Below are 24,158 nucleotides of genomic sequence, written 5' to 3'. Positions count from 1 at the left end.
TGGGGCACATGTGGGCTGCAACTCACAAGATGGAGGAGAATGATTTGGGGTGCACCCAGCAAGGCCTTCAGGGGCCTGGGCAGGTGTGAGAGGAGGGCTCAGACTTGCCTGGTAAATAGTGATCCGGTGCCGAATAGTGAGCCGGTGCTAAATAGTGAGCCGTGCCAAATAGTGAGCCGGTGCTAAATAGTTAGCCGGTGCTAAATAGTGAGCTGGTGCCAAATAGTGAGCCAGTGCTAAATAGTGAGCCGGTGCCAAATAGTGAGCCGGTGCTAAATAGTGAGCCGGTGACAAATAGTGAGCCGGTGCTGAATAGTGAGCTGGTGCCAAGTAGTGAGCCGGTGCTAAATAGTGAGCCGGTGCCAAATAGTGAGCCGGTGCTAAATAGTGAGCTGCTGCCAAATAGTGAGCCGGTGCCAAACAGTGAGACGGTGCGAAATAGTGAGCCGGTGCTAAATAGTGAGCCAGTGCCAAATAGTGAGCCGGTGCTAAATAGTGAGCTGGTGCTAAATAGTGAGCCGTTGCCAAATAGTGAGCCAGTGCCAAATAGCTCTGCTTCAAAATAGTAGATAGATTTGTGTAGGTTATGCGTTGGATTTGTGTGGTTCTTTGCATCTTGCATACATTAAAAAAGGTCTTCAAGCAAGTGTGTCCCATCACAGTTTTTGCCTCATGCCAGGGGTAAAAAAATCATGCTACTCCTATATTGCACATCTTAGGATATATTGATTTACCCACTATGCTGAGTTGTGTAATGCAAAAACAATACAAAAGCTTAGTAAATCTGCCCCTAATTGTTATAATATCTTTGATGGGATGATTGAATGGATTTATTTGAGGTCTGACAGGTTCAGATGTCTCATTGGTTTGGTTGATAGGTGTAGGGTATCCAGAAAAGGCCCTCTCGTCTTCAAAAAGTCTTCCTATATTGAAGTAAATGTAATGGACTGCATGTTATGCATCTCTTGTTTTTGTAGAGTAAACTTGGTAATGTTACATTTCTTTGTCTGGGGAAAGAGCCCAGTCCCATTGACTTTACTATCACAGCCTCACGTTGACACAACATTTATTTCTAACTCAAGCTCCTTATGTTTCCAATGGCAACTTTTGAACAATGACATGCATTTATAAAAAAAGTTAAATACATACATTTCACATATAGTACAAACACAGAAGCCTGTGGAAGTCAGCCCAGCACTTTCCATCATGTTTTTTCACATCAATAATATTTTTGGATAAAACACATGCACTGGTTAGATTGCTTTACTTTTGACAAAGCAGCAGTCTGATACAGCAGCACATTTTTGACAATCACCTGTCACAGTTTGGAACTAAACGAATGACTGCAGGGCAGATTAACAAGCCCCTTGCATCACTTTTGCCCTGCAGTTGAGTCACTTATTGGTATGCCGCGGCGGTGGAAACAATGCGCCACATTGCGGCCCATTTACAACAAGACTCATCTAAGGAGCTGCCTCACGTTGTAAAGCCCTGCATCACATTATTCCTGCGTCTGGTATAATGTATGCAGGGTGGCCGTTCCCACGTAGGAAAGCCTCATAGAAGTGACGCAGTGAAATCTACAAGATTTTACTGCTCCACTTCTAGGATACCACTGGGTCAAAACCTTACACCTGTTTGAAGCAGACATAAGAAGTAATGCAGTACACTAAGTACCGGCATTTATAGAGCGCACAGCTACTTCCCTGAGGCAGTGTCCTGGCGCTGTACGTATACCGCTTAGGAACCCTTCCTGGTTTTCCCTGTGAGTGTCCACTCCTGGGCACCCCCAGGGTGAAACCAGGCATCCCAGCGCTTTTGGGGCCGTTGTGGAGATTAAGCAAGCTATTGCCCAGACTCGCAGAGTGGGACCCATGATTAGAATAGGCACCGAGGCGAGAATTATCAGGTCCGAGGAAACTGAGCCCAAGACCCGCCAAGGCGCGTATTGAACCCTGGTCCCGGGCCAGACCTCTGCATCAGGGTCTGCCGCTCTAACCATTTGAGCCACACTTCTCCACTTCTCCAGTATAGGCCTCCTACGCATTGCTGGAGTTGCGTGGGTGACTTTGGCACGAACAGATGCATCAGAATTTCCAATGCATCTGTCAATCCTTGCGCCATTGTGTGCTGTATTGTACATACGGCGTATCTATGGTGGGGCAAGGCTATTGCAGGGAGGTGCAGGAAAACTGACGCATCTCTACAGCTGCCTCAGTTTATTGTAAATCTGCCACTACATGTTATTTTCGTGATAAACAATGGGAGAAAATGCTGGGCAGAATTCCTGCAGTAGTTTTGGAACTTCATGAGTCCTGTATTTATTCTTCATTCAGCAGGAGCTACTGTCTGGCACTGTCAAGGCCCAGGTGAAAAGTCTGTTACGCTGGGCTAATTGCCTATAATTTTGCATTACACTTGGTACGAAAAATGTCCAAAATACTGCTATTATCCAACATTGTGTAATTAATTATGCATAGTTCACTCAAATAATTTTGTGCATGCGCAGAGAAGCATAGAAAAAAAAACAGTAGGCGAGTGGCTGCTGTTTGTCGATGCTTAATAGTAAGCCGGTGCCAAATAGTTAGCAGGTGCTAAATAGTGAGCTGGTGCGAAATAGTGAGCCACTGCCAAATAGTGAGCCGGTGTTAATAGTGAGCTGGTGCTAAATAGTGAGTCAGTACCAAATAGTGAGACAGTGTCAAATAGTGAGCCAGGGCTAAATAGTGAGCCGGTGCCAAATAGTGAGCCAGGCTAAATAGTGAGCCAGTGCAAAATAGTGAGCTGGTGATAAATAGTGAGCTGCTACCAAATAGTGAGCAGGTGCCAAATAGTGAGCTGGTGCTAAATAGTGAGCTGCTGCCATATAGTGAGCCAGTGCCAAATAGTGAGCCGGTGCCAAATAGTGAGCCGGTGCTAAATAGTGACCCAGTGCCAAATAGTGAGCCGGTGCTAAATAGTGAGCCGATGAGAAATAGTGAGCCGGTGCTAAATAGTGACCTGCTACCAAATAGTGAGCCAGTGCCAAATAGTGAGCCGATGCTAAATAGTGAGCTGCTACCAAATAGTTAGCCGGTGACAAAAAGTGAGCCGGTGCCAAACAGTGAGTCGGTGCTAAATAGTGAGCTGGTGCCAAATACTGAGCCGGTGCTAAATAGTGAGCCGGTGCCAAATAGTGAGACAGTGCTAAATAGTGAGCTGCTGCCAAATAGTGAGCCGGTGCCAAATAGTGAGCCGGTGCTAAATAGTGAGCCGGTGCCAAATAGTGAGCCGGTGCCAAATTGTGAGCCGGTGCTAAATAGTGAGCCATTGCCAAATAGTGAGCGGGTTCTAAATAGTGAGACGGTGCCATATGGTGAGCTCTTGACAAAAAGTGAGCCGGTGCTAAATAGTGCGATGTCAAATAGTGAGCCGGTGCTAAATAGTGATCCGGTGCTAAATAGTGAGCCAGAGCTAAATAGTGAGCCGGTGCTAAATAGTGAGCGGGTGCCAAATAGTGAGCCAGAAATAAATAGTGAGCCGGTACCAAATAGTGAGCCGGTGCTAAATAGTGAGCCGGTGCCAAATAGTGAGCCGGTGCCAAATAGTGAGCTGGTGCCAAATAGTGAGCCGGTGCTAAATAGTGAGCTGCTGCCAAATAGTAAACTGGTGCCAAATAGTGAGCCGGTGACAAAAAGTGAGCCGGTGCTAAATAGTGAGACATGCCAAATAGTGAGCCGGAGCTAAATAGTGAGCTGCTGCCAAATAGTGAGCTGGTGCCAAATAGTGAGCCGGTGCCAAATAGTGAGCCGGTGCAAAATAGTGAGCTGCTGCCAAATAGTGAACAGGTGCCAAATAGTGAGCCGGTACTAAATAGTGAGCCGGTGCCAAATAGTCAGCCGGTGCCAAATTGTGAGCCGGTGCTAAATAATGTGCTAGTGCTAAATAGTGAGCCAGAGCTAAATAGTGAGCCGGTGCCAAATAGTCAGCCGGTGCTAAATAGTGAGCTGGTGCCAAATAGTGAGCTGTTGCTAAATAGTGAGCTGCTGCCAAATAGAAAACCGGTGCCAAATAGTGAGCGGGTGACAAAAAGTGAGCCGGTGCTAAATAGTGAGCCGTGTCAAATAGTGAGCCGGTGCTAAATAATGAGCTAGTGCTAAATAGTGAGCCAGAGCTAAATAGTGAGCCGGTGCCAAATAGTCAGCCGGTGCTAAATGGTGAGCTGATGCCAAATAGTGAGCTGTTGCTAAATAGTGACCTGCTGCCAAATAGAAAACCGGTGCCAAATAGTGAGCGGGTGACAAAAAGTGAGCCGGTGCTAAATAGTGAGACGTGCCAAATAGTGAGCCGGAGTTAAATAGTGAGCTGCTGCCAAATAGTGAGCCGGTGCCAAATAGTGAGCCGGTGCCAAATAGTGAGCCGGTGCTAAATAGTGAGCTGCTGCCAAATAGTGAGCCGGTGCTGAATAGTGAGCCGGTGCCAAATAGTGAGCCGGTGCCAAATAGTGAGCCGATGCAAAATAGTGAGCCGGTGCAAAATAGTGAGCTGCTGCCACATAGTGAACAGGTGCCAAATAGTGAGCCGGTACTAAATAGTGAGCCGGTGCCAAATAGTCAGCCGGTGCCAAATTGTGAGCCGGTGCTAAATAATGAGCTAGTGCTAAATAGTGAGCCAGAGCTAAATAGTGAGCCGGTGCCAAATAGTCAGCCGGTGCTAAATAGTGAGCTGGTGCCAAATAGTGAGCTGTTGCTAAATAGTGAGCTGCTGCCAAATAGAAAACCGGTGCCAAATAGTGAGCGGGTGACAAAAAGTGAGCCGGTGCTAAATAGTGAGCCGTGTCAAATAGTGAGCCGGTGCTAAATAATGAGCTAGTGCTAAATAGTGAGCCAGAGCTAAATAGTGAGCCGGTGCCAAATAGTCAGCCGGTGCTAAATGGTGAGCTGATGCCAAATAGTGAGCTGTTGCTAAATAGTGACCTGCTGCCAAATAAAAAACCAGTGCCAAATAGTGAGCGGGTGACAAAAAGTGAGCCGGTGCTAAATAGTGAGACGTGCCAAATAGTGAGCCGGTGCCAAATAGTGAGCCGGTGCTAAATAGTGAGCTGCTGCCAAATAGTGAGCCGGTGCTGAATAGTGAGCCGGTGCCAAATAGTGAGCCGGTGCCAAATAGTGAGCCGATGCAAAATAGTGAGCCGTGCTAAATGGTGAGCTAATGCCAAATAGTGAGCCGGTGCTAAATAGTGAGCCGCTGCCAAATAGTGAGCCGGTGCTAAATAGTGAGCCGGTGCTAAATAGTAAGCCGGTGCCAAATAGTGAGCCGGTGCTAAATAGTGAGCAGGTGCCAAATAGTAAGCCGGTGCCAAATAGTGAGCCGGTGCCAAATAGTGAGCCGGTGCTAAATAGTTAGCTGCTGCCAAATAGTGTGCCGGTGCCAAATAGTGAGCCGGTGCTAAATAGTGAGCCGGTGCCAAATAGTGAGCCGGTGCTAAATAGTGAGCTGCTGCCAAATAGTGAGCCGGTGCCAAATAGTGAGCCGATGACAAATAGTGAGCCGGTGCTAAATAGTGACCTGCTACCAAATAGTGAGCCAGTGCCAAATAGTGAGCCGGTGCTAAATAGTGAGCCGATGCTAAATAGTGAGCTGCTACCAAATAGTTATCCGGTGACAAAAAGTGAGCCGGTGCCAAACAGTGAGTCGGTGCTAAATAGTGAGCTGGTGCCAAATACTGAGCCGGTGCTAAATAGTGAGCCGGTGCCAAATAGTGAGACAGTGCTAAATAGTGAGCTGCTGCCAAATAGTGAGCCGATGCCAAATAGTGAGCCGGTGCTAAATAGTTAGCCGGTGCCAAATAGTGAGCCATTGCCAAATTGTCAGCCGGTGCTAAATAGTGAGCCAGCGCTAAATAGTGAGCTATTGCCAAATAGTGAGCCGGTGCTAAATAGTGAGCCGGTGCTAAATAGTGAGCCATTGCCAAATAGTGAGCCGGTTCTAAATAGTGAGACGGTGCCATATGGTGAGCTCTTGACAAAAAGTGAGCCAGTGCTAAATAGTGCGATGTCAAATAGTGAGCCGGTGCTAAATAGTGATCCGGTGCTAAATAGTGAGCCAGAGCTAAATAGTGAGCCGGTGCTAAATAGTGAGCGGGTGCCAAATAGTGAGTCGGAAGTAAATAGTGAGCCGGTACCAAATAGTGAGCCGGTGCTAAATAGTGATCCGGTGCTAAATAGTGAGCCAGAGCTAAATAGTGAGCCGGTGCTAAATAGTGAGCGGGTGCCAAATAGTGAGTCGGAAGTAAATAGTGAGCCGGTACCAAATAGTGAGCCGGTGATAAATAGTGAGCAGGTGCCAAATAGTAAGCCGGTGCCAAATAGTGAGCCGGTTAACAAAAGTGAGCCGGTGCTAAATAGTGAGCCGGTGCTAAATAGTGAGCCGGTGCCAAATAGTGAGCCGGTGCTAAATAGTGAGCTGGTGCCAAATAGTGAGCCGATGCTAAATAGTGAGCTGCTGCCAAATAGTAAACTGGTGCCAAATAGTGAGCCGGTGACAAAAAGTGAGCCGGTGCTAAATAGTGAGACATGCCAAATAGTGAGCCGGAGCTAAATAGTGAGCTGCTGCCAAATAGTGAGCTGGTGCCAAATAGTGAGCCGGTGCCAAATAGTGAGCCGGTGCAAAATAGTGAGCTGCTGCCAAATAGTGAACAGGTGCCAAATAGTGAGCCAGTACTAAATAGTGAGCCAGTGCCAAATAGTCAGCCGGTGCCAAATTGTGAGCTGGTGCTAAATAGTGAGCCGGTGCTAAATAGTGAGCCGGTGCTAAATAGTGAGCCGTGTCAAATAGTGAGCCGGTGCTAAATAATGAGCAAGTGCTAAATAGTGAGCCAGAGCTAAATAGTGAGCCGGTGCCAAATAGTCAGCCGGTGCTAAATAGTGAGCTGGTGCCAAATAGTGAGCTGTTGCTAAATAGTGAGCTGCTGCCAAATAGAAAGCCGGTGCCAAATAGTGAGCGGGTGACAAAAAGTGAGCCGGTGCTAAATAGTGAGCCGTGTCAAATGGTGAGCCGGTGCTAAATAATGAGCTAGTGCTAAATAGTGAGCCAGAGCTAAATAGTGAGCCGGTGCCAAATAGTCAGCCGGTGCTAAATAGTGAGCTGGTGCCAAATAGTGAGCTGTTGCTAAATAGTGAGCTGCTGCCAAATAGAAAACCGGTGCCAAATAGTGAGCGGGTGACAAAAAGTGAGCCGGTGCTAAATAGTGAGACGTGCCAAATAGTGAGCCGGAGTTAAATAGTGAGCTGCTGCCAAATAGTGAGCCGGTGCCAAATAGTGAGCCGGTGCCAAATCGTGAGCCGGTGCTAAATAGTGAGCTGCTGCCAAATAGTGAGCCAGTGCTAAATAGTGAGCCGGTGCCAAATAGTGAGCCGGTGCCAAATAGTGAGCCGATGCAAAATAGTGACCTGGTGCTAAATGGTGAGCTATTGCCAAATAGTGAGCCGGTGCTAAATAGTGAGCCGCTGCCAAATAGTGAGCCGGTGCTAAATAGTGAGCCGGTGCCAAATAGTGAGCCGGTGCCAAATAGTGAGCCGATGCAAAATAGTGACCTGGTGCTAAATGGTGAGCTATTGCCAAATAGTGAGCCGGTGCTAAATAGTGAGCCGCTGCCAAATAGTGAGCCGATGCTAAATAGTGAGCCGGTGCTAAATAGTGAGCCGGTGCCAAATAGTGAGCCGGTGCTAAATAGTGAGCAGGTGCCAAATAGTAAGCCGGTGCCAAATAGTGAGCCGGTGCCAAATAGTGAGCCGATGCAAAATAGTGAGCCGGTGCTAAATGGTGAGCTATTGCCAAATAGTGAGCCGGTGCCAAATAGTGAGCCGCTGCCAAATAGTGAGCCGGTGCTAAATAGTGAGCCGGTGCTAAATAGTGAGCCGGTGCCAAATAGTGAGCCGGTGCTAAATAGTGAGCAGGTGCCAAATAGTAAGCCGGTGCCAAATAGTCAGCCGGTGCCAAATAGTGAGCCGGTGCCAAATAGAGAGCCGATGCAAAATAGTGAGCCGGTGCTAAATAGTGAGCTATTGCCAAATAGTGAGCCGGTGTTCAATAGTGAGCCGGTGCCAAATAGTGAGCCGGTGCTAAATAGTGAGCCGGTGCCAAATAGTGAGCCGGTGCTAAATAGTGAGCAGGTGCCAAATAGTAAGCCGGTGCCAAATAGTGAGCCGGTGCCAAAAAGTGAGCCGGTGCCAAATAGTGAGCCGGTGCCAAATAGTGAGCCGATGCAAAATAGTGAGCCGGTGCTAAATAGTGAGCTATTGCCAAATAGTGAGCCGGTGCTAAATAGTGAACCGCTGCCAAATAGTGATCCGGTGCTAAATAGTGAGCCGGTGCCAAATAGTGAGCCGGTGCTAAATAGTGAGCAGGTGCCAAATAGTGAGCCGGTGCCAAATAGTGAGCCGGTGCTAAATAGTGAGCCGGTGCCAAATAGTGAGCCGGTGCTAAATAGTGAGCAGGTGCCAAATAGTGAGCCGGTGCCAAATAGTGAGCCGGTGCTAAATAGTGAGCCGGTGCCAAATAGTGAGCCAGTGCTAAATAGTGAGCAGGTGCCAAATATTGAGCCGGTGCCAAATAGTGAGCCGGTGCCAAATAGTGAGCCGGTGCTAAATAGTGAGCTGCTGCCAAATAGTGAGCCGGTGCCAAATAGTGAGCCGGTGCTAAATAGTGAGCCCGGTGCCAAATAGTGAGCCGGTGCCAAATAGTGAGCCGATGCAAAATAGTGAGCCGGTGCTAAATAGTGAGCTATTGCCAAATAGTGAGCCGGTGCTAAATGTTATGTTATGTTATGTTATTTATTCTTTTGTATAGCGCAACGGTTACTCAAAAAGAGTGTCCCGGCGCTTTAGGTAAAGGAGAGCTGCTACACCATAACATAACACAGTAAAAGAAGAAAATAGAAGAACAAACGCAGTAAAAAGGGGATACTGAGAGGCCTACTGGGTAAACAACCAGGTTTTAAGACCTCTCCTAAAATCAAGAAGACTAGTGGCCCCCCGGAGTGGGAGCGGAAGCGAGTTCCACATCTGTGGAGCCAACAAGCCGAAGGACCGGCCACCCAGGCGCGCTCTCTTCACTCGAGGGACAACCGCCAAGAATAGAGATTCTGACCTCAGAGAACGAGCCGGATGGTAAAAGGCAAGTCTCTTTTGGAGGTACTTTGCTCCCACCGCGTGGAGAGCCTTATAGGCCAGAGTCATAGCCTTAAAGGCAATCCGTTTGCGGATGGGTAACCAGTGCAGCGTCCGCAATAGACCCGATGCGCTGGCACGTCTATTAAGACCAAAGATGGCCCTGGCCGCCGCATTCTGCGCAACTTGGAGCCGCTGCAACAGGTACTCTGGTAGGCCCAGGTAAAGAATGTTGGCATAATCTAACCTGGAGCCCCAGGGCCTGCACGGTCAGCTTCCTGTGATCCTCCGACAACAGAGGCAAAAACCTCCGCAGCATCTTTAATAGACCAAAACAGGTACCAGTCACCCCAAGGATCTGGGCTTTCAACGTCAGCCCCTTGTCCATCTTGACCCCCAAGGTTTTAGCCATAGGGGCGGAACAAGACGGAGGAAACATATCGGTGGGCCACCAGGCCTGCCAGCTGGGCTCCGTGTCGCATCCAAAGAAGAGTACCTCGGACTTATCGGAATTGCACTTGAGGCTGTTCAGTTGGAACCATTTAAAAACAGCCCCAAGGCAATCCCGGATACTCTCCCCGTCAAAGTCTGCCCCTCTCTTACAAGAAAAGAGGAGCTGGGTGTCGTCGGCGTAAGATACGATCCGGGCACCAAACGACTCCGCCACCGCCGCCAAGGGGGTCAAAAAGATGTTAAAGAGGGTCGGGCTCAATATAGAGCCCTGAGGGACCCCCACTCCCAAAGGCTGCATCACGGCGGTGTCAGGAGATGCCCAGATCGTTTGCCGGCGGCCAGCTAGAAAGGAGGAAAACCAGCTGAGCACCGTCCCCGGAGGCCGATCTCATAGAGTCTTGCGAGAAGGCCATCATGGGGGACGGTGTCAAAAGCCGCCGACAAGTCCAACAACACCAGCATGATTTTGCCCCCGGTATCCAACGCCCCTTTGATGGTTTCAGAAACCTCAAGGAGCGCGGTCTCGGTGCTAAGATTTGAGCGGAATCCGGACTGGGTGTCATGCAGGATCTCGTGGGTCTCCAAAAAGTTGGAGAGCACCGACTGAACGTGCTTCTCCAAAATCTTTACGAGAGCCGGCAGCAAAGAAATCGGCCTGTAATTGGCTGGGACCTTTGGGTCAAGACCCGTTTTTTTAAGAAGCGGGATGACCATTGCCTGCTTCCAAACTGGCGGAACCACTCCCTGACTCAACGAGAGATTCAGAAGAGGGTTTGCCAGTGGATTGATCACTTCTGCGATCTTACCCAAGAGCTTAGCTGGGCAAGGGTCCAAAGGCGACCCCGATTTCAAATTGCCCATAAGCACTAAGGAAGCAGGGGCTGACAAAGATGGAAACACAGCCAACGTGGCACCATGCGAGGCCGGAGGGAGCATGTCAACCTCAGCAGATGCTCCGGATGGAAAAGAGTCCTGTATGAGTTTTATCTTGCTTGTGAAAAAACAAGCAAGGTCCACCGCCCAGGATTCAGAGGGCCCCTCTTCCAATGTAATGGTCCGAGGAGAGATAAATTCTCTCACTATGGTAAAAATCTCCTTGCAGGAGTTAGAGGCCGCTTCAATCCTCCCTGCAAGATAGGCTTTTTTTTCAAGGCGAATGTCCCGATGGTAGGCCTTAACCACCGCCTTGTAGGTCAACCTGTCCACACTATCATAGTGTGCCCGCCAGACCCTTTCGGCTACCTTACACTGCTGCCGCTTAGCCCACAGTGCAGTGGTAAACCAGGGGGCCGAGACCCGCTTCGATGTCAAGCGGGGGGGCAACACCGGGGCAAGGTCGTTAAGCCTATCTGCAAGCCGTGCTTGCAGGGACTCCAGATCTCTCTCCAGCTCACCGGAGGAAGACAGGGATGATCCAGAGCAGCCTGGGCCAACATCTCCGGGGTCACTCTATTGAACGCTCTGAACGCTCGTCCCCGTTGCTGTGGTGCTGAGATGGACGATCTGGCAGTGCCGCGGATCGCGAATTTGGCAAGCCAGTGATCAGACCACAGAACCGGGAGGATCTCTTTCACCACAAGAGCGGATGTAGAGAAGACCTGGTCGAGGGTGTGCCCCTTAACATGACTCGGCCCCTGCAGATAAGGGATAAGGCCCAGTGGGGTCAAAGCCTCAGAAAGCTTCATAGCAGCCGGGTCAGACGGATCGTCCATCCGAAAGTTGAAATCCCCCGCTACTATGCAGTGTTCTGCTATCAGGGCCAGTCCCAGCAAAACTGAGTCAAGATCTTCAAAGAACGTTCCGGGCGGGCCGGGAGGTCGATAGACTAATAATCCCTTCACTGATTGGTGCGGCGCTAAAGTGATCGAAAAAGCCAGCGATTCAGAGCCGCGGATGTTCTCCGCCGACAAGATGGTACACTTCGTGCCCTTCTTCACCACCAGTGCAACCCCTCCGCCCCTTCCCTTGGCTCTATCCTTCCTGAAGATGTCATAATCAGGCGGGATTGCCAACGCCATGTCAGGGTTAGAGGCATCTCCCCACCAAGTCTCAGTCAGCAAATAGTGAGCCGCTGCCAAATAGTGAGCCCGTGCTAAATAGTGAGCCGGTGCCAAATAGTGAGCCGGTGCTAAATAGTGAGCAGGTGCCAAATAGTAAGCCGGTGCCAAATAGTGAGCCGGTGACAAAAAGTGAGCCGGTGCTAAATAGTGAGCCGGTGCTAAATAGTGAGCCTTGCCAAATAGTGACCCGGTGACCAATAGTGAGCCGGTGCTCAATAGTGAGCCGGTGCTAAATACTAAACCGGTGCCAAATAGTGAGCCGGTGACAAAAAGTGAGCCAGTGCAAAATAGTGGGACATGCCAAATAGTGAGCTGGAGCTAAATAGTGAGCCGGTGCCAAATAGTGAGCCGGTGCCAAATAGTGAGCCGACGCAAAATAGTGTGCTGGTGCTAAATAGTGAGCTGCTGCCAAATAGTCAGCCGGTGCCAAATAGTGAGCCGGTGCTAAATAGTGAGCCAGTGCCAAATAGTGAGCCGGTGCCAAATAGTGAGCCAATGCAAAATAGTGAGCCGGTGCTAAATAGTGAGCTATTGCCAAATAGTGAGCCGGTGCTAAATAGTGAGCCGCTGCCAAATAGTGAGCCGGTGCTAAATAGTGAGCTGGTACCAAATAGTGAGCCGGTGCTAAATAGTGAGCAGGTGCCAAATAGTAAGCCGGTGCCAAATAGTGAGCCGGTGACAAAAAGTGAGCCGGTGCTAAATAGTGAGCCGGTGCTAAATAGTGAGCCGGTGCTAAACAGTGAGCCTTGCCAAATAGTGAGTCGGTCCTAAATAGTGAGCTGCTGCCAAATAGTGACCCGGTGACCAATAGTGAGCCGGTGCTCAATAGTGAGCCGGTGCTAAATACTAAACCGGTGCCAAATAGTGATCCGGTGACAAAAAGTGAGCCGGTGCTAAATAGTGAGACATGTCAAATAGTGAGCTGGAGCTAAATAGTGAGCTGCTACCAAATAGTGAGTTGCTGCCAAATAGTGAGCAGGTGCCAAATTGTCAGCCGGTGTCAAATTGTGAGCCGGTGCTAAATAGTGAGCCGGTGCTAAATAGTGGGCCGGTGCTAAATAGTGAGCCATAGCCAAATAGTGAGCCGGTGCTAAATTGTGAGCTGGTGCCAAATAGTGAGCCGGGGCTAAATAGTGAGCTGCTGCCAAAAAGTAAACCGGTGCAAAATAGTGAGCCCGTGACAAAAAGTGAGCTGATGCTAAATAGTGAGCTGTGTCAAATAGTGAGCCGTGCTAAATAATGAGCTGGTGCTAAATAGTGAGCCAGAGCTAAATAGTGAGCTGGTGCCAAATAGTCAGCCGGTGCTAAATAGTGAGCTGTTGCTAAATAGTGAGCTGCTGCCAAATACTAAACCGGTGCCAAATAGTGAGCCGGTGATAAAAAGTGAGCCGGTGCTAAATAGTGAGACGTGCCAAATAGTGAGCCGGAGTTAAATAGTGAGCTGCTGCCAAATAGTGAGCCGGTGCCAAATAGTGAGCCGGTGCCAAATAGTGTGCTGGTGCTAAATAGTGAGCCGGTGCTAAATAGTGAGCCGTTGCCAAATAGTGAGCCGGTGCAAAATAGTGAGCCGGTGCCAAATAGTGAGCCGGTGCTAAATAGTGAGCTGCTACTAAATAGTATTGTATTGTATTTTATTGTAATTGCATTTATAGAGCGCTTACTACCCCTGACGAGGCGTCGAAGCGCTTTTTCGGCGGGTAGAACGCTACTCCGGGACCCACAGAGGATTAGTGTTGAATTAGTAGAATGAAACATGCAAGTACATTTTAAGTGGTGGATAGGTTAGTTAGTTATTTGGATTTGGAATTATAGCAGAAGGATAGATGAAATATGAGGTAATTTCAGTGGTGTATATTAGTCTGTTACTTGGAGTGAGAAGGATAGTGGATGGATAAAAGGAGAAGAAAGATTTGCATTCATATAGCACCTGTTACCCCTGATGGGTGTTGAAGCGCTTTTTGGCGAGTAGCACGCCACTCCGGGACCCATAAAGGATTAGTGTTGAAAATTAGTATAGTATAAATATGAAGTAATTTGAGTAGTAGATATGTTATTCAGTTATTTGGGCAGTATATTAGTATAGTTGAATATGGAACATGGAATTTGAGAAGTGAACATGTTAGTCTGTTAATTTTTATAGAAAAAAGGATAGTGGAGGGATAAAAGAGTGAAGGTTTTTTTTTTTATGAGAAAAAGGGCAGCATTTCTGTCCCTAGTCCCGATCAGTCTCGAACAGGCCCAAACAGGCAACTACCCTTGTCCTCTCCACCCTTAGCCTCGACGCCCGGGCTGAGACGCCCTAAGCCTGGCCTTTTTTGTAGCCCTAGTAATCAGGTGACCCCTTCAGCCAATGGGAACCCTAGCCCTAACATTATCCAATCACAACATTAGCCCTAACTTCTAGAACCAATAGGAGTCCAGGACCTTGCAGCCAAACGTAACCCTAGTTCAATCATTTGTGCTTGTTTCAGAGTCTCTCCCCGTGTAAAGCGTTTTGTCAATCATTTGTGCTTGTTTCAGAGTCTTTCCCCGTGTAAAGCGTTTTTTCAATCATTTGTGCTTGTTTCAGAGTCTTTTCCCCGTGTTTAGTGTTTTCCCGCTGTTTTCCAATCTTTTGTGCCTGTTTAGCAAGTGCGCTTTGTTTTTCCATCTGCGCCTGCCCCTTCGTCATCTCGGCCCGCTCTGTCTCCCGCCCTCCTCGCCGCCCCCCGCTTCCCGCCACTACCGCCGACCCCGCCCCTTTTCTCCTTCTGTTCCCTCCCCGCTCCCGCCTCCCAGCTGCTCCGCCCACCCGCGCACTTGGCCTCATAAGGCGACCGTGCGACACAGGTGAGTGTGACCCACTTGTGGGACACCCCCGCGCCGCACGGCCACCAGCTGCTGCGTGTGCCCCCTCGCTGTGCCTAGCTGCCTCGCTGCCGGCCGACCCGGCTGTAGTTTGTTTTGTTTTGTTTTGTTAATCAATTGTGCCTGTTTTCTTGACTGTCTTTCCCCGTGTTAAGCACTTTTTTCAATCATTTGTGCTTGTTTCAGAGTCTTTCCCCGTATAAAGCGTCTTGTCAATCATTTGTGCTTGTTTCAGAGTCTCTCCCCGTGTAAAGCGTTTTGTCAATCATTTGTGCTTGTTTCAGAGTCTTTCCCCGTATAAAGCGTCTTGTCAATCATTTGTGCTTGTTTCAGAGTCTCTCCCCGTGTAAAGCGTTTTGTCAATCATTTGTGCTTGTTTCAGAGTCTTTCCCCGTGTAAAGCGTTTTGTCAATCATTTGTGCTTGTTTCAGAGTCTTTTCCCCGTGTTTAGTGTTTTCCCGCTGTTTTCCAATCTTTTGTGCCTGTTTAGCAAGTGCGCTTTGTTTTTCCATCTGCGCCTGCCCCTTCGTCATCTCGGCCCGCTCTGTCTCCCGCCCTCCTCGCCGCCCCCCGCTTCCCGCCACTACCGCCGACCCCGCCCCTTTTCTCCTTCTGTTCCCTCCCCGCTCCCGCCTCCCAGCTGCTCCGCCCACCCGCGCACTTCGCCTCATATGGCGACCGTGCAAACGCGCAGCGGTCACGCGATTGTGCGCCGAAGGCGCGCCAAAGGTAAGCCCGTCTGCGCCCGTCCGCGACCGGATCGCGACCAGCGCCAGGACCCCTGGTCCCCACCGACGGAAGCCGACCCGACGAACCTACAGCGCCGCCGACCTCACCGCACCCAACACCGGCCACATCCCAGGATGTCACCGAGCCGCCCCGAAGCACACCCACGGACCCTTCAGCTGCCTCGCCTGCAAGTTCACCTGCATCCGGACCTTCCCTGCACCCGACAAGCCGAACTCCAGCAGCACCCACCTCAAGTGCATCCTGCTCAACACCCGCTCCGTCCACAGACACGCCGTAGAACTCTGGAACCTGCTCGACACCACCGCCCCCGACGTTGCCTTCATCACCGAGACCTGGATGAACTCCTCCTCAGCCCCTGACATCGCCATCGCCATCCCAGAGGGCTACAAGATCACCCGGAGGGACCGCGACAACCAGACCGGAGGAGGCATCGCCATCATCCACAGAGACACCATCCGCATCACGACCAACACCGACGACACCCTCACCACCGCTGAACACCTGCACTTCCAGATCCACACCAACCCGAAGACCACCCTCAGAGGCACCCTGATCTACCGACCCCCGGGACCGCGCACACGATTCAGCGAGGACATCGCCGACTTCGTCAGCCCGCACGCTCTCCCCTCCGCCGACTACATCCTCCTGGGGGACCTCAACTTCCACCTGGAGAACAACAACGACCGCAACACCATCACCCTGCTCGACAACCTCGACAACCTCGGACTCAAGCAACTGGTGACCACCCCCACCCACCTCGCCGGACACACACTCGACGCCGTCTTCTCATCCAGCAAAGACGTCACCTTCAGCCACGCAACAGGACTCCACTGGACGGACCACAGCTGCGTCCACTTCACCTTCAGAAGAACGACGATCCACCACCTCCAGCAACAGGTTGCTCGAAGAAGCTGGAACAAGATCACAGCCGACCAGCTCACCACCTCCCTGAGCCAGCACCCTCCCGCCAACTCAGCGAACCCCAGCCAGGCCGCCGACAACCTCACGAAGTGGATCAGCAACTGCGCGGACGAACTCGCCCCTCTAAGGACCCCGCCCAGCAGATCCCGCAGCAGAAAAACACCATGGTTCACCGACGAACTCAAGCGCTCCAAGAAGAACTGTCGAGCCCTCGAGAAAGCCTGGAGAAGGGAACCAACGACGGACAACATGACCACCCTCAAGCTCGCCACCCGGAAACACCACCAACTGATCCGCGCCACCAAGAAAAATGCATACAAGGACCGGCTGGACAACAACGCACACAACTGCAAGGAACTCTTCAACATCGTGAAAGAGCTCTCCAACCCCAACGCCGGAAACAACGACATCACACCGTCGCAAGACCTCTGCAACTCCCTCGCGTCCTACTTCCACAACAAGATCACGGACATACACAACAGCTTCAACAACCAACCAACGCAAGCCACAACCGCAACGACGCCACCATCCACCACCCTCCGCACCTGGACCCCGATCAGCACCGAAGACACCATCCGCACCATGAACTCCATCCATTCCGGATCTCCGACTGACCCCTGCCCTCACCACGTCTTCAACAAGGCCGACGCTGTCCTCGCACCCCACCTGCGAGACATCATCAACACCTCCTTCGACTCCGCCACCTTCCCTGAGAGCTGGAAGCACGCCGAACTCAGCGCTCTCCTCAAGAAACCCACAGCAGACCCCACCGACCTCAAGAACTACCGTCCCATCTCGCTCCTCCCGTTCCCGGCCAAAGTCATCGAAAAGACCGTCAACAAACAGCTGGCCGCCTTCCTCGAGACGAATGGATCCCTCGACCCCTCACAGTCCGGCTTCCGAGCGAACCACAGCACCGAGACCGCCCTCATCGCCGCCACCGACGACCTTCGAACTCTGATGGACAACGGAGAAACAGCGGCCCTCATCCTCCTGGACCTCTCCGCGGCTTTCGACACTGTCTGCCACCGCACCCTAGTACAGCGCCTCAGCAACATCGGAATCCAGGAGAAGGCACTGGAATGGATCACCTCCTTCCTCGACGGAAGAACACAAAGAGTCCGCCTACCACCGTACAAGTCAGAGGCCACCAAAGTCATCTGCGGCGTACCCCAAGGATCCTCGCTGAGCCCAACCCTCTTCAACGTCTACATGAGCCCCCTCGCGGCCATCGCACGCCAACACAACCTGAACATCATCTCCTACGCCGACGACACCCAGCTGATCCTCTCCCTGACCAACGACCCCGCCACCGCCAGAGCCAACCTGCACGAAGGGATGAGAGACGTAGCCGAATGGATGACGACCAGCCGCCTGAAACTGAACTCAGACAAGACGGAGGTCCTCATCCTGGGCTCCTCGCCCTCCGCCTGGGACGACTCCTGGTGGCCCCCCGCCCTGGGCACCGCACCCAAACCGACGGACCACGCACGCAACCTGGGCTTCATCCTGGACTCCTCCCTCTCCATGACCAGACAAGTCAACGCCGTCTCCTCGTCATGCTTCAACATCCTGCGCATGCTACGTAAGATCTTCCGGTGGGTCCCCACCGAGACGAGGAAGACGGTCACCCAAGCCCTCGTCACCAGCCGACTGGACTACGGCAACGCCCTCTACGCCGGAACCACTGCCAAACTCCAGAAGAGACTCCAGCGGATCCAGAACGCCTCGGCGAGACTCATCCTCGACATCCCCCGACGCAGCCACATCTCCGGACACCTGAGAGATCTGCACTGGCTCCCGGTCAACAAGAGAATCACCTTCCGGCTCCTCACCCACGCGCACAAAGCCCTGCACGACCAAGGCCCAAGCTACCTCAACAACCGGATCAACTTCTACACTCCCAAGCGCCTCCTCAGATCAACCAACCACGCCCTCGCCGCCGTCCCCCGCATCCGAAGAGCGACAACAGGAGGAAGATCCTTCTCCTACCTGGCCGCCAAGACCTGGAACTCACTTCCGACCGATCTGCGCCTGACCAAAGACCACCTCTCCTTCAGGAAGAAGCTCAAGACCTGGCTGTTCGAGCAGTAGCGGCACCCCCCCCCTCCCAGCGCCTTGAGACCCTACGGGTGAGTAGTGCGCTCTACAAATGACCTGATTGATTGATTGATTGATAGTCCAAGCACCCAATCAGTTCAAAAACCCTGATCTCTACGTCCAGTAAATGCCCTAGCCCTACCACTAGTCCCAATCCAAGTCCAAGCAGCCAATGGTACAGGTAGCCCTAGTCCCTACTTCCAATAGCAAGCCTAACCCTACTCTTAGTCCCACACCTGGTCCAACAACCAATCACACCAGAAGCACTAAATAGCTACTTCCAATTGAAGGTCTAACCCTAGCCCTAGTCCCACCCTACTCCCAACAACCAATAACATAGGAAGCCCTAGTCCCTACTCCCTATAGAAATCCGAACCCTAGCCCTAGTCCCAACCCTGCAATGATTGAATCACAGACCGAGAAACCAGTCAGAACCCTCAAATACCCAACCAATGAGGACATTAACCCTAACCCAATAGAAACACCAGATACAACCACCAATCAGTGAACACATGTGCCAACCACCAGCACACCATATAGGGTCCCAGCAACCTCAGACAAGGTTTGCTGGCCAGGGAGTTGGAAGCTGCTTGCTCCTGTTCAGAATCTCCTAGGAGACAGACAGGCTCAATCCACAACTTTGGAATTCAGCAGGTAAAGGCTTCACTAACTCGAATTTTAACAATACTGTTTGAATAAAGCTTTACTCCCCCTGCTGGCCAAAAAACGAAGTGCACAGGCCCCAGTAAATACAGCTCACAGAAGCACCCTCTGATGTAGAAAATCCCTGTTGCTAGGGGGGGCAGGGGGTCTGGCCTCACTGGCTTGTGAACACAAAATGGTGGCTGGGGGTGCACTGTTTTAACACAAGGGTCTTAGCACAGAGCAAAGGAGAAATTTGGAGGGAAAACAGATTTGTCAGCAAGGAATGAGAGGGACAAACTACAGAGGTTGCACTGCAAATCCCACAATTCAACACACTAAATGAAGGCAATCATGGGCAGGGAAAAAACAGACATTTAAAACACAACACAGGTGATAAAATATGCAATTACAGGCAGGCTAAAACTACAATTTTTAACTGTAACAACCACAGGCATAGACAGTAAACACAGAAAGTGAAAATCGTTTTTTAAACAACTTTTTGTCTTGGGAAGAGACAGCACTAGTCTGTCTCCTTACCACTTCCTGGACTCTGCTCAAAACAATCTGGGGCACATGTGGGCTGCAACTCACAAGATGGAGGAGAATGATTTGGGGTGCACCTAGCAAGGCCTTCAGGGGCCTGGGCAGGTGTGAGAGGAGGGCTCAGACTTGCCTGGTAGCTGAATAGCCAATGGTCTGCTGGCCTGGGGGTGGGGTTTGGGCAGCTGCTTGCTCCTGTTCAGAATCTCCTAGGAGACAGACAGGCTCAATCCACAACTTTGGACTTCAGCAGGTAAAGGCTTCACTAACTCGAAATCTAACAATACTGTTTGAATAAAGCTTTACTCCCCCTGCTGGCCAAAAAACGAAGTGCACAGGCCCCAGTAAATACAGCTCACAGAAGCACACTCTGATGTAGAAAATCCCTGTTGCTAGGGGGGCAGGGGGGCTGGCCTCACTCCCTTGTGAACACAAAATGGTGGCTGGGGGGGCACTGTTTGAGCACACAGGCCTAAGCACAGAGCAAAGGAGAAATTTGGAGGGAAAACAGATTTGTCACCAAGGAATTAAAGGGACAAACTACAGAGGTTGGACTGCAAATCCCACAATTCAACACACTAAATGAAGGCAATCATGGGCAGGGAAAACCAGACATTTAAAACACAACACAGGTGATAAAATATGCAATTACAGGCAGGCTAAAACTACAATTTTTAACTGTAACAACCACAGGCATAGACAGTAAACACAGAAAGTGAAAATCGTTTTTTAAACAACTTTTTGTCTTGGGAAGAGACAGCACTAGTCTGTCTCCTTACCACTTCCTGGACTCTGCTCAAAACAATCTGGGGCACATGTGGGCTGCAACTCACAAGATGGAGGAGAATGATTTGGGGTACACCCAGCAAGGCCTTCAGGGGCCTGGGCAGGTGTGAGAGGAGGGCTCAGACTTGCCTGGTAGCTGAATAGCCAATGGTCTGCTGGCCTGGGGGTGGGGTTTGGGCAGCTGCTTGCTCCTGTTCAGAATCTCCTAGGAGACAGACAGGCTCAATCCACAACTTTGGACTTCAGCAGGTAAAGGCTTCACTAACTCGAAATCTAACAATACTGTTTGAATAAAGCTTTACTCCCCCTGCTGGCCAAAAAAACGAAGTGCACAGGCCCCAGTAAATACAGCTCACAGAAGCACCCTCTGATGTAGAAAATCCCTGTTGCTAGGGGGGCAGGGGGGCTGGCCTCACTCCCTTGTGAACACAAAATGGTGGCTGGGGGAGCACTGTTTGAGCACACAGGCCTAAGCACAGAGCAAAGGAGAAATTTGGAGGGAAAACAGATTTGTCACCAAGGAATTAAAGGGACAAACTACAGAGGTTGGACTGCAAATCCCACAATTCAACACACTAAATGAAGGAAATCATGGGCAGGGAAAACCAGACATTTAAAACACAACACAGGTGATAAAATATGCAATTACAGGCAGGCTAAAACTACAATTTGTAACTGTAACAACCACAGGCATAGACAGTAAACACAGAAAGTGAAAATCGTTTTTTAAACAACTTTTTGTCTTGGGAAGAGACAGCACTAGTCTGTCTCCTTACCACTTCCTTGACTTTGCTCAAAACAATCTGGGGCACATGTGGGCTGCAACTCACAAGATGGAGGAGAATGATTTGGGGTGCACCCAGCAAGGCCTTCAGGGGCCTGGGCAGGTGTGAGAGGAGGGCTCAGACTTGCCTGGTAGCTGAATAGCCAATGGTCTGCGGGCCTGGGGGTGGGGTTTGGGAAGCTACTTGCTCCTGTTCAGAATCTCCTAGGAGACAGACAGGCTCAATCCACAACTTTGGACTTCAGCAGGTAAAGGCTTCACTAACTCGAAATCTAACAATACTGTTTGAATAAAGCTTTACTCCCCCTGCTGGCCAAAAAATGAAGTGCACAGGCCCCAGTAAATACAGCTCACAGAAGCACCCTCTGATGTAGAAAATCCCTGCTGCTAGGGGGGGCAGGGGGGCTGGCCTCACTGGCTTGTGAACACAAAATGGTGGCTGGGGGTGCACTGTTTGAGCACATAGGCCTAAGCACAGAGCAAAGGAGAAATTTGGAGGGAAAACAGATTTGTCACCAAGGAATTAGAGGGACAAACTACAGAGGTTGGACTGCAAATCCCACAATTCAACACACTAAATGAAGGCAATCATGGGCAGGGAAAACCAGACATTTAAAACACAACACAGGTGATAAAATACGCAATTACAGGCAGGCTAAAACTACAATTTTTAACTGTAACAACCACAGGCATAGACAGTAAACACAGAAAGTGAAAATCGTTTTTTAAACAACTTTTTGTCTTGGGAAGAGACAGCACTAGTCTGTCTCCTTACCACTTCCTGGAATCTGCTCAAAACAATCTGGGGCACATGTGGGCTGCAACTCACAAGATGGAGGAGAATGATTTGGGGTGCACCCAGCAAGGCCTTCAGGGGCCTGGGCAGGTGTGAGAGGAGGGCTCAGACTTGCCTGGTAGCTGAATAGCCAATGGTCTGCTGGCCTGGGGGTGGGGTTTGGGCAGCTGCTTGCTCCTGTTCAGAATCTCCTAGGAGACAGACAGGCTCAATCCACAACTTTGGACTTCAGCAGGTAAAGGCTTCACTAACTCGAAATCTAACAATACTGTTTGAATAAAGCTTTACTCCCCCTGCTGGCCAAAAAACGAAGTGCACAGGCCCCAGTAAATACAGCTCACAGAAGCACCCTCTGATGTAGAAAATCCCTGTTGCTAGGGGGGCAGGGGGCTGGCCTCACTCCCTTGTGAACACAAAATGGTGGCTGGGGGAGCACTGTTTGAGCACACAGGCCTAAGCACAGAGCAAAGGAGAAATTTGGAGGGAAAACAGATTTGTCACCAAGGAATTAAAGGGACAAACTACAGAGGTTGGACTGCAAATCCCACAATTCAACACACTAAATGAAGGAAATCATGGGCAGGGAAAACCAGACATTTAAAACACAACACAGGTGATAAAATATGCAATTACAGGCAGGCTAAAACTACAATTTGTAACTGTAACAACCACAGGCATAGACAGTAAACACAGAAAGTGAAAATCGTTTTTTAAACAACTTTTTGTCTTGGGAAGAGACAGCACTAGTCTGTCTCCTTACCACTTCCTTGACTTTGCTCAAAACAATCTGGGGCACATGTGGGCTGCAACTCACAAGATGGAGGAGAATGATTTGGGGTGCACCCAGCAAGGCCTTCAGGGGCCTGGGCAGGTGTGAGAGGAGGGCTCAGACTTGCCTGGTAGCTGAATAGCCAATGGTCTGCGGGCCTGGGGGTGGGGTTTGGGAAGCTGCTTGCTCCTGTTCAGAATCTCCTAGGAGACAGACAGGCTCAATCCACAACTTTGGACTTCAGCAGGTAAAGGCTTCACTAACTCGAAATCTAACAATACTGTTTGAATAAAGCTTTACTCCCCCTGCTGGCCAAAAAATGAAGTGCACAGGCCCCAGTAAATACAGCTCACAGAAGCACCCTCTGATGTAGAAAATCCCTGCTGCTAGGGGGGGCAGGGGGGCTGGCCTCACTGGCTTGTGAACACAAAATGGTGGCTGGGGGTGCACTGTTTGAGCACATAGGCCTAAGCACAGAGCAAAGGAGAAATTTGGAGGGAAAACAGATTTGTCACCAAGGAATTAGAGGGACAAACTACAGAGGTTGGACTGCAAATCCCACAATTCAACACACTAAATGAAGGCAATCATGGGCAGGGAAAACCAGACATTTACAACACAACACAGGTGATAAAATATGCAATTACAGGCAGGCTAAAACTACAATTTTTAACTGTAACAACCACAGGCATAGACAGTAAACACAGAAAGTGAAAATCGTTTTTTAAACAACTTTTTGTCTTGGGAAGAGACAGCACTAGTCTGTCTCCTTACCACTTCCTGGAATCTGCTCAAAACAATCTGGGGCACATGTGGGCTGCAACTCACAAGATGGAGGAGAATGATTTGGGGTGCACCTAGCAAGGCCTTCAGGGGCCTGGGCAGGTGTGAGAGGAGGGCTCAGACTTGCCTGGTAGCTGAATAGCCAATGGTCTGCTGGCCTGGGGGTGGGGTTTGGGCAGCTGCTTGCTCCTGTTCAGAATCTCCTAGGAGACAGACAGGCTCAATCCACAACTTTGGACTTCAGCAGGTAAAGGCTTCACTAACTCAAAATCTAACAATACTGTTTGAATAAAGCTTTACTCCCCCTGCTGGCCAAAAAACGAAGTGCACAGGCCCCAGTAAATACAGCTCACAGAAGCACACTCTGATGTAGAAAATCCCTGTTGCTAGGGGGGCAGGGGGGCTGGCCTCACTCCCTTGTGAACACAAAATGGTGGCTGGGGGGGCACTGTTTGAGCACACAGGCCTAAGCACAGAGCAAAGGAGAAATTTGGAGGGAAAACAGATTTGTCACCAAGGAATTAAAGGGACAAACTACAGAGGTTGGACTGCAAATCCCACAATTCAACACACTAAATGAAGGCAATCATGGGCAGGGAAAACCAGACATTTAAAACACAACACAGGTGATAAAATATGCAATTACAGGCAGGCTAAAACTACAATTTTTAACTGTAACAACCACAGGCATAGACAGTAAACACAGAAAGTGAAAATCGTTTTTTAAACAACTTTTTGTCTTGGGAAGAGACAGCACTAGTCTGTCTCCTTACCA

This window comes from Lissotriton helveticus, chromosome 10 (assembly GCF_964261635.1).
Source record: "Lissotriton helveticus chromosome 10, aLisHel1.1, whole genome shotgun sequence".
NCBI lineage: Eukaryota > Metazoa > Chordata > Amphibia > Caudata > Salamandridae > Lissotriton > Lissotriton helveticus.
This window is presented reverse-complemented; position numbering follows the sequence as displayed.